The 12,052-nt window shown below is 46.0% G+C and overlaps 1 protein-coding gene across 13 annotated transcripts in view; it reads right to left on the bottom strand.

Moving 5' to 3' along the window:
* The window catches only part of LOC139765261 (SLIT-ROBO Rho GTPase-activating protein 1-like), a 753,718-nt gene that overhangs the window by 218,944 nt on the left and 522,722 nt on the right, over window positions 1-12,052 (bottom strand). For 2 of the 13 annotated variants that reach the window (XM_071692610.1, XM_071692605.1), the window contains exon 1: window positions 784-861. The exons of the other annotated variants lie outside the window; for them this stretch is intronic. The gene's annotated coding sequence lies outside the window, so the exon portion shown is untranslated. Of the gene's footprint in view, window positions 1-783; window positions 862-12,052 lie in introns of those variants that run through there. 13 annotated transcript variants of the gene reach the window in all.

The following is a 12,052-nucleotide window of genomic DNA, read 5'->3' on the forward strand; positions in this document are numbered from 1 at the left end:
TGTGCTGAGGGGCAGGGTATCCAAAAGCCACCAGCCTTCACCAGCGCATCCCATCTTACCATCCTTCACCTTAAGTTACAACACCCAAAAACGCACAGAACAAACGTGTATTCGTTATTTCCAGTGTTCCGATGGAGCCACAGCTTCCTTTACAGGGATAACTGTGCATGCGACTCGCTTCAACCTACGTGAGGCAACAGCGTTCGAATGTTTTCATTTGCCTCCCCTCTTCCTCCCCCCCTCCCCCAACTGAGGCTCTCTTGCTTCACTTATATACTCTAAATATAAGAAAATCCTCCATCGCCCACTTCTCCTTCTCTGATGAGAGATGGGATTATTTCCATACGCCGCCCCTCTCCCCACACCCCCCCTGGGCGATCGTGAAGGTCGGCCATACGATGGTGTACAACGCGTCTTGCAGCCAGCCATCTGCTACTCGCCTGGTTCATTCACAAACGTGTCGCCAGTCCTCGCCTGCAAGCCTCGGTTCACAACACGTCACTGGTGGCCACGAAAACGAACCTTCGACACATGTACTCCACTATCTTGAGATAGCCGCTCGGGTGGCTGCTGCTGCTGCCGCCTATCACCCGCACGATAGCCAAACGTACAGCCACGGAGACCCGCCTTCAAGCCCCTGATGCTGGCAGGGTAGAAGTTCCCTTTCCCAACTAAAACCGGGGTGGCCGACCCGACCAAGCCGCACTTGCACAGCTGACGGTAACCAGTAGGCTCTTGCCGCACCCACGATACGTCCTGGGATCAGCTTACACCACTACACACCCGCAGAAAGGAATAACTCGAGGGTAAACACAGGAGGTGACGGTAGCTCTCGACTGATGGAGACGAGCGTGGTACTGTGAACCATTCTCAGGAGTGTGCGCGCTGGACACACAGACTCCACTTACTCTAATTATCCCACGAATTTTCCCCGATACAACTACAGCACACACTGTTTTAAAATATGCACGCTGCCAAGAAGGGTTTCAAGGAATGTACATATTTAAAGTTGTCGTGGGCCAAAACGGTGTCAGGAGAGAGGGGGAGGGAGAGGAGGGGGAGAGCCAGAGTTGCCTGCTCGCACCGGGTGAGACGTTACAATCCCTGCCGCTCACACACATACACACGCACACGCACACACACACACACACACACACGGTGTGATCGATAATACTTACCCTCCCTCCCTCCCTCCCTCCCTCTCCCTACTGTTCTCCATCCCTACTACCCTCCCTCCCTCTCCGCACAACCCTCCAGTAGGTACGAAAATCACAAAAAAACATTGTGAGCAGCCGAAATCCAGAAAAGACCGCACGTGACTTTGATAGTACTGGACATGCAATTCAAATAAGGCTTCAGTACCCGGGTAAGACCTCCAGAAACCTGCAATGTGCGACCCTGTACCCTATGATCATTACCTTCATTTCCATGTGACAAATGCTGTTCAGTATATCATACATGCATAGTGCCTATTTATGTTTCCCCAAAGTGAAATATTCAATCCTATACAGCGTCCGCTCAGCTTAGGACCTTAATCTGATATAAACATGTACGAAAGATGATTACATCTACTCTCTGACAGTAATCTGAACTTATTAACAAGATAATAGAAAGGGTGCAATATCATTCTATGATTTCTAAAGGTACTGAATACCAGTTTACACTGTTTAACGTAAGGGAATGTAGATGAAGTTTTGGAACTTCCTGTAAGGCAATGTGGAGGAGAATGCAAGGTGAGTGTTGCAGGAACTAAGTATAGCATATTACATAAGACTAATATAACCTACAGTAAACCAAATTTAAGTGGGGGTGTTTATCTTTATATCTTCATAAGTAATATTCTACATATCGCATTACTTAATACCATGTAGCACTTTCTTCCCGCGAGAGTGCACCGACGAGTTTAGAGTCTAATATACAGAGAGGCTGCACAAATACTGCATCAGGTCAGACCAACAATGTAACCACAACACCAGCTTAGAAACCCATGACAGTAACAACCATAACAACGACGGATGACTTGGGCAGCAACCGTAGCAACAACTAACCTAGTTACCAAGCAAGACGACCATCCCAGCAACCAACATAGAAACCAAGGATGACGACCATCGCAACAACCAACATAGAAACCAAGGATAACGACCATCGCAACAACCAACATAGAAACCAAGGATGACGACCAGAGCAACAACCAACATAGAAACCAAGGATGACGACCAGAGCAACAACCAACATAGAAACCAAGCAAGACGACTATCCCAACAACCAACATAGAAACCAAGCAAGACGACTATCCCAACAACCAACATAGAAACCAAGCAAGACGACCATCGCAACCAACACAGAAACCAAGCAAGACGACCATCCCAACAACCAACATAGAAACCAAGGATGACGACCATAGCAACAACCAACATAGAAACCAAGGATGACGACCATCCCAGCAACCAACATAGAAACCAAGGATGACGACCATAGCAACAACCAACATAGAAACCAAGGATGACGACCATCCCAACAACCAACATAGAAACCAAGGATGACGACCATCCCAACAACCAACATAGAAACCAAGGATGACGACCATAGCAACAACCAACATAGAAACCAAGGATGACGACCATAGCAACAACCAACATAGAAACCAAGCAAGACGACCATAGCAACAACCAACATAGAAACCATGGATGACAACTATAGCAACAACCAACATAGAAACCAAGGATGACGACCATAGCAACAACCAACATAGAAACCAAGCAAGACGACCATAGCAACAACCAACATAGAAACCAAGGATGACGACCATAGCAACAACCAACATAGAAACCAAGGATGACGACCATAGCAACAATCAACATAGAAACCAAGGATGACGACCATAGCAACAATCAACATAGAAACCAAGGATGACGACCATTGAAACAACCAACATAGAAACCAAGGATGACGACCATAGCAACAACTAACCCAGTTACCATGCAAGACGACCATAGCAACAACCAACATAGAAACCAAGCAAGACGACCATAGCAACAACCAACATAGAAACCAAGGATGACGACCATAGCAACAACTAACATAGAAACCAAGCAAGACGACCATAGCAACAACATAGAAACCAAGGATGACGACCATAGCAACAACCAACACAGAAACCAAGGATGACGACCATAGCTAAAATCAACATAGAAACCAAGGATGACGACCATAGCAACAACCAACATAGAAACCAAGGATGACGACCATAGCAACAACCAACATAGAAACCAAGGATGACAACCATAGCAACAACCAACATAGAAACCAAGGATGACGACCATAGCAACAACCAACATAGAAACCAAGGATGACGACAATAGCAACAACCAACACAGAAACCAAGGATGACGACAATAGCAACAACCAACATAGAAACCATGGATGACGACCATAGCAACAACCAACATAGAAACCTATCTCGATTGAAAAGCATGTTATTCACGGTTGGCCAGTTAAAGAAAGACTTCTTTTATGTCTCTTTGTAGCCTTTTGTCATCTTCTGTAGACGTAATGTTCATATTTATTCTCGTATCATCTGCAAAGAATAATGATGAAACTATGATCATGAAACAGTGGCTCGTGTTTCCGTCAATATGATCATGAAACTAGCTCGTGTTTCCGTCAATATTATTATGAAACTGTGGCTCGTGTTTCCGTCAATATGATCATGAAACTGTGGCTCGTGTTTACGTCAATATGATCATGAAACTGTAGCTCGTGTTTCCGTCAATATGATTATGAAACTGTGGCTCGTGTTTACGTCAATATGATTATGAAACTGTGGCTCGTGTTTACGTCAATATGATCATGAAACTGTGGCTCGTGTTTACGTCAATGTCAGATATAAGAATGAGGAAAACAGGAGAGGTGCAAGTACAGCTCCTTGTGGGACTGAGCTTTTTAATACGGAGACACTGGAGACGGCATGGTTTGTGTTGTTAGCTACTAGTTACGAAGTTGTACAGCCATCTCCCAATTTTTCCAGTTGTTTCCCTTTTTCACATTCTATGTGGTAGCACACCATGGTCACATACGTCAGAGGCCTACGACACCATGGTCACATACGTCATATGCCTACGACACCATGGTCACATACGTCATATGCCTACGACATCATGGTCACATACGTCATATGCCTACGACACCATGGTCACATACGTCAGATGCCTACGACACCATGGTCACATACGTCATATGCCTACGACACCATGGTCACATACGACACCATGGTCACATACGTCAGATGCCTATGACACCATGGTCACATACGTCAGAGGCCTACGACACCATGGTCACATACGTCATATGCCTACGACACCATGGTCACATACGTCATATGCCTACGACACCATGGTCACATACGTCAGATGCCTATGACACCATGGTCACATACGTCAGAGGCCTACGACACCATGGTCACATACGTCATATGCCTACGACACCATGGTCACATACGTCATATGCCTACGACACCATGGTCACATACGTCAGATGCCTATGACACCATGGTCACATACGTCAGAGGCCTACGACACCATGGTCACATACGTCATATGCCTACGACACCATGGTCACATACGTCATATGCCTACGACACCATGGTCACATACGTCATATGCCTACGACACCATGGTCACATACGTCATATGCCTACGACACCATGGTCACATACGTCATATGCCTACGACACCATGGTCACATACGTCAGATGCCTACGACACCATGGTCACATACGTCATATGTCTACGACACCATGGTCACATACGTCAGATGCCTACGACACCATGGTCACATACGTCAAATGCCTTTGCACAACACGTCATCATTATCTTTTGTTTTCCAGAGCTTCATCAACCATGTCATAATGGTCAGGCAACTGAGAGACAAGATCTTCCCGCCCCGACACCATGTTGTCCTGGGTTATGTACATTGGTCACTTCCATACACTCGGTCACCTTGACTCTTTAGGACACAGTTCGAAGATTTTAATGAGATGCGATGTTTATGCTATCGGCCGATAACATTGTGGGACTGATCCTAATTAGGCCAAATAGAGAAACAGCTAACCTGGAAGCATCGGCCTCACCCATAACAGCTAAACTGAAAAGACAGCTACAATACCCAACCTTGAAACCTAACTCAAACAGCTAACCTACGAACCTAGAACGACCCTAATAACTCAAACAGCTAACCTACGAACCTAGAACGACCCTAATAACTCAAACAGCTAACCTACTAACCTAGAACGACCCTAGTAACTCAAACAGCTAACCTACTAACCTAGAACGACCCTAGTAACTCAAACAGCTAACCTACTAACCTAGAACGACCCTAGTAACTCAAACAGCTAACCTACTAACCTAGAACGACCCTAGTAACTCAAACAGCTAACCTACTAACCTAGAACGACCCTAGTAACTCAAACAGCTAACCTAATAACCTAGAACGACCCTAGAAACCCTGGAGAGAAATCACAACGAACCTACGAGTGGGAAATAGGTTTCTCCCAACAGCCCGGTAGACCTGCTGGATGAAGACCACCCAGCGGACCTGCTGGATGAAGACCACCCAGCGGACCTGCTGGATGAAGACCACGCAGCGGACCTGCTGGATGAAGACCACCCAGCGGACCTGCTGGATGAAGACCACCCAGCGGACCTGCTGGATGAAGACCACCCAGCGGACCTGCTGGATGAAGACCACCCAGCGGACCTGCTGGATGAAGACCACCCAGCGGACCTGCTGGTTGAAGACCACGCAGGAAGCACAACGCCACACTGGTCTTTACTGAAGTAAATCTAACAGATGTGGTTTATTACAGACCGCTCAGTCATCATCTACACATAGACACTAACCTACAAACCAATTATCAAGGTGAACGTGAAGTGGCGCCTCCTACAATATCCTGAACTTACAACCAAGAAAAAAATGTACTAAGTTTTTTTTTCTAACTATCCAAGACACTTGGCCATAATCAAAATCAGCTTTTCCCATTCTAATACATACATTACTGCAATTAATGTAATTTTGTATTTCCACAGTAGTGGGAAGCCCCGTGTCATTACCTCACAACAATGCAAGTATTTAAACTAGTGTATGTGTCTACATTCACAGTTTCATCATTCAGTTTATACCATTCACCCACAACTCTCATGCTATGAAGGGACATCTATATATTTCATCAAGTTCATTGCTTATTTTCAAGTTACGGCCACAAGATGTTTCACCCTTGCATCATACAGTAGGCATTTCATTGTCTACGTCATCAAGCGAGTTAAAAAAAAATACCTTAAAAGTGTGTGTGTGTGTGTGTGTGTGTGTGTGTGTGTGTGTGTGTGTGTGTGTGTGTGTACAGTACGGCGAAGTTCGGGTATTTAAAATTAAGGAATGAAATTCGGTAATAAAAATAAGGTTCATTATGTAATGACTTATCTCTCTCTCTCTCTCTCTCTCTCTCTCTCTCTCTCTCTCTCTCTCTATATATATATATATATATATATATATATATATATATATATATATATATATATATATCATTATAGTTTACCTTTAAGGTTAATTCAAGCCTTCGTAACATCAAAGGTAACCTTAATTAAGCAACACCATTATCTCCCTGCTGTAGCACTCAACTCTTACATTGAACAAGTCACAAACCCCAGTTTGGGCTCACCTCATCATTGTCTTTTCTTCTGCCATTATCTAACTGGCACATCAACACCCAGCCTCACACCAGTCAAGCCATAGTTATGTGTACGTAGGTGAGCGACTGTGAGGCAGTCAACGTGAACATATTCATCAATTAATTAGTTCACCAGGAAATAATGTATGACATCACAGTACCACTGCCATTCACTGAATATGTAAGTATACTTCAGTTAATGTTGAAATACTCGCCCGCTTAATGTATAATGTATAAATAATATATTTTGCTCTATATTAACTTATTGTACGATGTCGATCCACTTCACTCCTGTGCTTATCCTTGATATTAAGCTCTTTTGTCATGAACTAGTTACTATTATGACTCCCATGATGTAATTCCCGAACTGTATATTAATAGCAGAACGGATGCCTGAATTCAATCACCCGTTCTATATTTATCTACTCATCCTTGGACCTCGCCAAAATCAGATAACGAAGATGTTAGTAGCAACCCAACTAGCGAACGTCTCCTGGCGCTGGCAAATCTTGACGCACAAACGCTCGGGCGACAAGACCGCGGCGCCGGACATGGACGGTTAGCCAGCCTTGCCAACTATTGGAGTCATACATTTTTTTTCCCCCTTTTAAAAATGATCCAGAATTCCGATGTACTGTCTAACCTAGTTTAACTTCTAGGAATCACTACTTTAATGGCGCTATAATCTGAGAGTGACGCACAACTGCGTGTGAAAAGAAAGTAAGAATATATGACGTATCGGCAACTCTCAAGACATGCTACGTCATCAACCCAAAACAAAATGTTGAGAACAAACGCCCAACTTATGGGCTGCTGTCTCACCCACGGGTGTCACGTGCTGAAAACAAACTTTTAAGACGTGTCCAAAAATAAGAATACGAAAAGGGGGACTCTACTGCACTTCTTATAATCAAAACTAAATATAGATTTTATGTAAATCGAGTTGTCAACAAGGAAAAATAATTGAATATCTTAGTGCACAAGGTTAGGTTCGCTGTCAACACGCTAGCTAGAGTGTTAGCGTGAGCTGACTACACACAGCTTCCCTGTGTTCAGTCCACATCTGTCTCGACGGTTTCGATGTATTCCGTCTCCCGGGGTCACAGTGTCTCCTGTCTCCTCCAGCCGCGGTCCTGAGGGGTTAAATTTAGAGATGGTAAAACTGGAATATAATTCCCAGACGCCCATCGCCTCCCGAACCTTCACCCTCACGTGTGTATGTGTGTGTGTGTGTGTGTGTGTGTGTGTGTGTGTGTGTGTGTGTGTGTGTGTGTGTGTGTGTGTTAATAATGGAAGCCAATCCCCCCCTATATCCTCCCCGCTGGACCCCCTCCCCTTCCCGAAGCGGGCCAGACTTCCCTCCCTCCCTTCCTCCATCTCCCTGACTCATACATAGGTCACACTCCATCCTGTCTCTCCTAAACCACCCTCTCCCCATCACTGTCTCACATCTCTCTCTCCCCGGGTCCTGCTTCCTCCCAATCATCTCCCCACCACAATCTAACCTCCTCAATCCATTTTTTTTTCCCAAAATAATCCTTCTGCCAATCTAATTTCTCTCCCCTAATCTAATTGTCTCCCCCAATCTAATCGTTCTTCTCCCCCTCCCGGCTCAAGTCTCGCCCCCGCTGGACCTCCCATCTATCCATTCAATTTCACTCTGGGAACACAACCAACCCACCACACTCAACCATGTGGGCTCAACCGTCAATACCACGTCAACCACTCAACCATCAATACCGTCAACCATCAACCGTCAATACCACGTCCACCACTCAACCATCAATACCACGTCCACTACTCAACCGTCAATACCACGTCAACCATCAACCGTCAATACCACGTCAACCATCAACCGTCAATACCACGTCAACCACTCAACCGTCAATACCACGTCAACCACTCAACCATCAATACCACGTCAACCACTCAACCGTCAATACCACGTCAACCATCAACCGTCAATACCACGTCAACCACTCAACCATCAATACCACGTCCACCACTCAACCGTCAATACCACGTCAACCACTCAACCACGTCAACCACTCAACCATCAATACCACGTCCACCACTCAACCGTCAATACCACGTCAACCACTCAACCATCAATACCACGTCCACCACTCAACCGTCAATACCACGTCAACCATCAACCGTCAATACCACGTCAACCATCAACCGTCAATACCACGTCAACCATCAACCGTCAATACCACGTCAACCATCAACCGTCAATACCACGTCAACCACTCAACCGTCAATACCACGTCAACCACTCAACCATCAATACCACGTCAACCATCAACCGTCAATACCACGTCAACCACTCAACCGTCAATACCACGTCAACCACTCAACCATCAATACCACGTCCACCACTCAACCGTCAATACCACGTCAACCACTCAACCATCAATACCACGTCAACCACTCAACCATCAATACCACGTCCACCACTCAACCGTCAATACCACGTCAACCACTCAACCATCAATACCACGTCCACCACTCAACCGTCAATACCACGTCAACCACTCAACCATCAATACCACGTCAACCACTCAACCGTCAATACCACGTCAACCATCAACCGTCAATACCACGTCAACCACTCAACTGTCAATACCACGTCAACCACTCAACTGTCAATACCACGTCAACCACTCAATTGTCAATACCACATCAACCGTCAATACCATGTCAACCACTCAACCGTCAATACCATGTCAACCACAGAAGGAGGAAAAAACATTAAATAAACAGTCTCCATTTTTCCCCTCCGGGGTTGGCCGTGGACGGGGCCGCACGAGGGGGGTGGGTTGGTGCCCACAGTCTGTGATGAAGCCTTCATGATGAACAAACACTGTGAGGATCCATCCCGCCTCGCCCAGCCTCCTCCCGTCAACTACTAACTGGCAACTCACGAATCAATCTTTCATTAAGTCTTGATTTCATTCGTTATCGACGTGGCCTCTAGAGACGAGCGTACACTGTGCTCCCTGCAGGGCACTGGCCATCATGGAAAAGAACCCGAGTGATCATCATCCACCTCAGTAAGCAAGTGGCGGGGTTCGATCCTGTGATCCTACACAACACCGTCGAAGAAAGGAGGCTTAAGCAGTTTACCCACAACTGGACCTAATATGTCTGGCAATGATGATGATGATGATGATGATGATGATGATGATGATGACCCGGTCAATAAGATGCATGATGATACAGATGAAGGAACGTGGCGGTAGAGACGGAGTGAGGGAGGTGAATATGACCAGGGATGTTACTGAGGACATTGGAGGAATTAGATTCTGTGAGAGCATTTTGAATTTTGAGCATGGATACGCTGCCCTCACTTGTCGAATCAATTCTAAGTGAGTGAAATGAAAAAGTAACAATTAAGTAAAGTAAAAAAGTAATATATCTATAAGTGTGAGAATTCCTGCTTCACTTAACACCCTGGGCATTTGATGACGTGTTTGAGGGGCTGTAAATGTTTGATGCATCCCAGAGAACTGGCTGGGCATGGATGGAGTCAATGATACGACAATGACCGACAGAAATATAGATTTACGACATCTTATTATGACAGAACACGAGGCACGTCACTGAAGATCCGTTCTGCCTTCCCTTCCCTCGTCTTGGCATGTGTCGACCACAGTGTCAGCAACGATATATATCCGCCAAAGATGTGTCTTCCACTTTTATCCTCCGGCTGTTGTATTGCAACTGCACCTTTCGGCCAGCGTATGTAGACATAGTTAATAACGGTTCAACCTCGTTATCAGGTGCGCATTCAAGGAACGCAAGCAATTCAGCTTAAAAAAATTTTTTAGATCAGACGAAAAGCTGACAGATGATGATGAGGCCTACCGTCAACAGAGAATCTTTGAGCATCTGGGAGTAACATACAGGTTTCAAAAGTTTGCTCTCAAGAGAAAATGGACCGAGTCCACAACACGGTGAGGTGCCTGCAGTACGGTAATACCAGCTCTACCTGACTGTGAAGGGACACTGCATCATGTGAGGTAGGAAAGTACAACATATAGTACATCATGACATTACAGTGCATGATGGAAGGAACTGGATGACATACCCATGTCTACAGCTTCCCCACAAGTTTGACAACAGATCAGACTACAGGAATACATAATGCGAGATCCTTGAACGACATATCGAAGTGACGCAATCCTCATGATAGCGTGTGACGCACCTTCTTCCCCTCACAGCCAAGCCAACAATAATACTACGCTGATGGCTAGGTGGTCACCGGCACACATGTACTGCCATCATGGACGGAAAAGCGTCTCCATGATCACCCGCCTCTTCTCCACACACACACACACACACACACACCACAGCTTCAGGAATGCAACATAAACCTTCTAATATTCCCAATTCCTCTACCTTATATCACTACCCTCATGTTCGAGGCTTCGACCAAGAATCCACACCTAACTCTGTCCTTCCCCCTTCCTATTCCAATCATTCCCTTCCACTAATCTCCTCTTTGTTATCCACTGCTATCTCTCCTCCCTAGGGTCTCCTACCAGACGATGGTCGAACCCTTGGCATCCATGACCGGGAGAGAGGCGGCAGTAACCACTACGCCAGCATGACCACCGTCAGCCACGCAGGTGGAAGCAGCTGGTCTCCGTAGCTTCTCCCTTATCCCATCACAGACACCAGAAAACGGGGCTGGGGAGAGGGTGTCAGGACTGGGGAGAGGATATGAGGACTGGGGAGAGCATGCGATCGCTGGGGAGAGGGTGTGAGGACTGGGGATAGCATGCGATCGCTGGGGAGAGGGGTGTGAGGACTGGGGAGAGCATGCGATCGCTGGGGAGAGGGGTGTGAGGACTGGGGAGAGCATGCGATCGCTGGGGAGAGGGGTGTGAAGGCTGGGGAGAGCATGCGATCGCTGGGGAGAGGGGTGTGAAGGTTGGGGGAAGGTGTGGAGGCTGGGGCAAGGTGCGTGGCGCCTACCACAAGATCGAGGGAGGGAGGGAAGGGGTCTGTGTGTAGAACCACCCACCTGTACCTGGATGAAGTCAACAATACTCATACCCATGAACAATGTTCTCACACTTGCCACAGTTAAGTACATGGGAAAAGTATTCGTATAAGGTCACATGACCGCTCGTGGTTACGACAGGTTTGGGAAGAAAAAACAAGCAATCCATCGACCCAACTTTGAACACAACCAATTCCTTACACACACTACATTTTCATTTAATGGATTCTACTCATTTCATTACTCATATAATATTTCTTTCTATCTGTATTCATTCTTTCATTATCAACCTTCCACGTCCCTTAACCCTTTCCAATCCA

This window comes from Panulirus ornatus, chromosome 53, assembly GCF_036320965.1.
Source record: "Panulirus ornatus isolate Po-2019 chromosome 53, ASM3632096v1, whole genome shotgun sequence".
NCBI classification, from domain to species: Eukaryota; Metazoa; Arthropoda; class Malacostraca; order Decapoda; family Palinuridae; genus Panulirus; species Panulirus ornatus.